The sequence below is a fragment of the Aptenodytes forsteri genome, unplaced genomic scaffold (genome assembly GCF_000699145.1).
Source record: "Aptenodytes forsteri isolate BGI_AS27 unplaced genomic scaffold, ASM69914v1 Scaffold8, whole genome shotgun sequence".
NCBI lineage: Eukaryota > Metazoa > Chordata > Aves > Sphenisciformes > Spheniscidae > Aptenodytes > Aptenodytes forsteri.
In genome coordinates, this window is record NW_008796218.1 from 6,842,786 (window position 1) to 6,847,554 (window position 4,769).

The window sequence follows — 4,769 nt, forward strand, 5'->3', positions numbered from 1 at the left end:
GGGAGCGGCTGTGTGGTGCTCAGTTGCTGACTGAGGTTAAACCATGACAATAGTACAGAACACTCTTCTAATATAAAACATTTTCCTTGCCAACAAAATATAGTATTTTTAATAACCTAGTCCTGCAACATAGAAATCAGTATTGAAACAGATGAAAATTATTTCTTATTTTATTTAAAAGTCAGAACTACAGTAATGAAATTTAAAATAATTGTAAGTGGCAACTGAGTCCTTCCAATAAGCTGCATTTGTTGCAACAGCAGAAGATTAGATAACTTGTTCTCTTCATTGTTATCTACCGCACTGTATGACCCAAATCCAGCTCCTGAAAGAGTACCAAAATGGGGTATGTTCTTTGAAGTCACAAGGGTCTGGATCCCTATAAGGTCTCAAACAAAACCAGAATTGTTACAGCATTACTCATTATGAATGCACCTTTTTTTTTTCCAAGTAGGTCTATTTATTTAGGCAGCACTAGTCTCCCAGTGAGTTGTTTAATATTCTTGATAACCACACACAATGAAAGGAAATCTATTTCAATGACCCAAATCATGAAGAATTAGATCTTTTATCATACGTTCTTACTTTTTGAAAAAAGGCCACAGAAATCTTGTATACTGCATATAGCAAAGAAGCAGGTAATCTAAATACCTGCTTATGATTATTTCTACAGTAGAACTGAAGAATAAAGTAGATTACTGGGTGCCTCATTTAATGACTTTCACTCAGAATACTACCCATACCTGAAATAATCATTAAAGTAAAATTTAACTGTATATGTTGTAAACCACTTTCCTGTAGAGCATAAATACTACTTGATTTAATATTTGTAAATGTACAATTGTACACAACAGCCAGTACATATAATACTTCCTCAGTAGGCACCCAGGCATTCAAGTGGAAGGCTAGAAAATTACAACTGAAAAATTTAAAGTCTGGTTTACAGATTTCTGGTTTTGCAATTCTTTGAACTGTGTTTTCCACACTATGTTCTTCCGAGTACATCATGAACTAAAAGTTCTGATCATGTGCCATGTATTCACTCCCTATCAAAGACAAGGTCCTTTGAAATGGTATGTTTGAGGAAATGATATGACATGCTACTAAAATTTACCAATTGAAATTACCTTCTCGCTATTAACCACCAAAAAGTGAGAAATGTAATTTTTTATTTAATCACACAGAATTCATTAAAATTTCTTGGTAACCTGTTAAGAAATCTAAATGTGTGGAAGACTCAAATTACATTAAATGTGACTTTGTTTATTCAATATGGATCGAAACAGAAGACAGCTGGTTTGCTTAACAAATTCCCAAGTTTCAGCTGCGATGCAGTTTATGGTAGCTCACAGGAAATGATAACTGATGGCACAGTAATGGCTCCCACGCTTGATCTAGCCATTAAATCACAGAACAGGACAGCTCAAATAGTGTCCTACTGATCTTTGTATTGACTGCTGGGCATCCCTTGAAAAAATCTCAGGCATACAAAATATACACTAAGTCATGACCATGTCAAGCCTGTTAATTAGCAGGACAACTAAGTGTACATGAAATTGAGTCTTTTAATTGTAAAAAACCAAGAAAATGTTAAAACAAAAAATATACAGGAGGGCTACCTCTATCCTCCTGTAAAGCTACCTCCTTTACAGTAATCTTTATTCTTTAAGAGCTGTACACATTTCATATCTTTCACCATTGGCAGGTGTGTATACAGCTAGCTTAAAATGGCTTAATTTGTTCAGCTGTAGTAATTAACACAAGGCCCACAGAATGGATCTGGCCCAATCATTCACCTAACTCAAAATCCAGATGCACAAAACTTATGTTACAGAGGAATGGGAATGACAGGTAAATCACGGAATATAAATACGGACAACACATCTTGAAAGCTACAGTTACTGCTAAAGCCATATAATGACTTTTATTTATTCTTAATTTTTTTCACTGGCAGTAATTCCCAGTCACAATACAGCTGCAAAAAGGGAGTATGATGTCAGAAGGGGGGGGAGGGGAGAGGAGAGGGAGGAGAGGAGAGGAGAGAGCAGAGAGAAAGGTAAATGTCTGTTCAAGCCTAGCTAGTTGATATAGTTAACTTATGCCAATTTGTGTACTGAATGCCACACAAAGGAGTGATTTGACTATCAACCTGTCCAGCTGCCTTTGATGCCTCAGCCCAAATCAGGTAATTGTATAAACTAGGTAAAGAGGGAGTGATCTTTGGCACAAACCCAAAAGAAAGTTTAAACTCATAACCCTGGATCCACAGTAATAGTGTTACAGAAATAAAAATGAAACAAACGATTTTCACATGGGGACAAACACAACAGGAAAGATGAGGAGCTTTTAGATGCTCTTCCTGTGCTCATAATTTAGAACCATTAACAGTCATGTACAAAACAATTTTTAAATGATGGAGATTTATGTTCAAATATAACGACATAAATCAACACTGACAGTAACTCCTAGGCAAAATAAAAATAGCTTGTTTACAAAAGGATGAAAGAAAATCCATCAAAAAGCTAAGCGATCATAAACATTATCCTTCTCATCACCTGCATGTGTTGAAACAAATGGCAAAACCTGATAGTGGCCTGAGCACAGAATCAAAGTCAGGACTTGTAGTTCCAGGCTCAGCTCTGCCAGTTATTTTGGGCAAAATCACTTTGGATTCTCAGCTTGTTTGGTTAGTTTGTTTGTAAAAAAGCAATATGAATACCAACCTTAAGAAGCACACTGCTGCTCCTATGCAGTCAAAATCCATAGATTAAAAATACTCTTGGTGCAAATATAAGCATTCCATGAAGCTTGCAGTGTCTATATTCTCTACCCCAGGCGTGCTCAGTCAGCCCGTTTGACTAGAATGGAAACTAATCTAATACATCACAAGGGCCCCAATGCTTACTGTTGTATTCAAAGGAATTTACTCAGGATTTCTCCAATTTAAGTAAAACAGTAGTTCAGTGTTTTTCATCAATCAATACTACATATATAAAACAAATCTTCACCTATCTTTTCATAGGACAGCTCAACTATACTGATATTTATGCTCTTTCTCCCTGTCCTGATAATTCATTTCTGCCAGACAGAATGAACATAGGAGGCAGCAAAAGAATTACCTACTTATAAGGGAGGATTTAAGGGCTGACAGCTTAAAAAAGACCCCAGAAGAAAATAATAAAAATAGTTCTGAACTGATAAAGTCCTTATTCTAATGCTGTCTGTATGACAGCTTAAATGAGCGTTGAGATGTAAATTGTAATAACCAACAGAAAATGAGTTAACTTCTGCAAAGGATACCAAGTTCTTTCAACAGACTAATGGCACTTAAAAAAATGCCAAACACTCCCTTCCCAAATTACGTATGAAACAGACATTACCCATAAAAAAATAATGAATTACATTCTACAGTTTGTAAAAACACAAGGTAGATTTGGGACTTGCTACGTGTGAATATGCAACTTCCTGAATTCAGGAATTGAGTGGCACTGGATAATACCTGCGTAGAATTTTTTCTCTGTTTCCTGACACTGGATACTTCTGATTCTAAAAATGATACTTGTAGCTCAGTAAAAGATGTGCACCAAGACTCCCAAACTTACTGTGAGGTGCAGATCCCCAAAGAGCTTCTCTATGACATTGTATTATTTAGACTGCTTGTTTCTGGAAAAGAAAAGCATGCTTTGTGCTGATCACTCATTATCCTTTACACCACAAAAGCTTAAAGAAGAAAGCAAGTTTATTCTAGCAAAGCAAAGGATCAAGTTATTGATTGTGAAGTTGGAAAAAGAGTTACAAAACAAAAAGAGTAAAAAACAGAATATAAATACACCTGAGACTGCTCTTTTCTCACAGGATTTTGCTGCATGTCTCTTGGCTATGGAAACGAAGGGGCAAACTCAACAGTACTCTATTTTTTAGAGAAATCCAGTTTACTTCAGAAGTAAACTGGATTTCTGTCTCCAACTTACATCCTGGGTTATTGGTTCGGATATTTTTGGTGAGAAGAGAAAGGAAAAGAGGTGAGAAGGAGGTTGCTACTGAATGCAAAGAATAGCTTCCTCCTCAGCTCCTTGAGGAATCACTGTGCTACGGGACAGCTGCTTGACCTCTGTGGGAAAGCTATTGCAACACCTGTGAAATTACCCACCCATCTTCTCTGCATACCAAAGGAGATCACAGCACTTCCTCTCCTGTATTGGTTAAGGTTCTCCCTGGAAGTCTGCAAGTGTAAGCTTACAGATCACCCAGGACACAGTGACACTGCAACTTTAAAGGGTTACTCCCCATCTAGGAGCTGTTTATATAGACATTCAGTCAATTACCACCTAGTGCATATCATGACTAGGTACCACTTACTGTAGGCAACATACTGCCCCTCCCCAAGGTGATGTAAACCAAGTTCTGCAAATGAACATATTCTATGAGCCAGTGCTGCATTCAGATCTATGTTGTGCCCACAGAGATACCTGCTAAGTTCAAAAAGACTTTAAAGAAATCCCACAGGATCAACCTACACAGATTGACCTGCAAGAGTAAGGCTTGTCTATATATTAATTGCAGACAACACTGCACCACACCGTGCATATATATCAATATTTATCACAGCATGCACATACTCAGACAAGTATCCTAAAGCCTGAGGTGCCCTTGCAGAACCGCTTCACCGCTCTGCAGGCCCAAAAGGAAAGTCCTGTCACACCAGGAGAAGCACTGCAGCTGAGTAACGCAGCCCGATCTGCCCCCCGTACAACAACCAGTGCCACTAC

At 37.6% G+C, this 4,769-nt stretch overlaps 1 protein-coding gene across 1 annotated transcript in view; it reads right to left on the bottom strand.

The window, feature by feature from the left end:
- SBF2 (SET binding factor 2) overlaps nucleotides 1-4,769 on the bottom strand; it is a 178,794-nt gene that overhangs the window by 65,966 nt on the left and 108,059 nt on the right. The gene's annotated exons all lie outside the window — the stretch shown is intronic.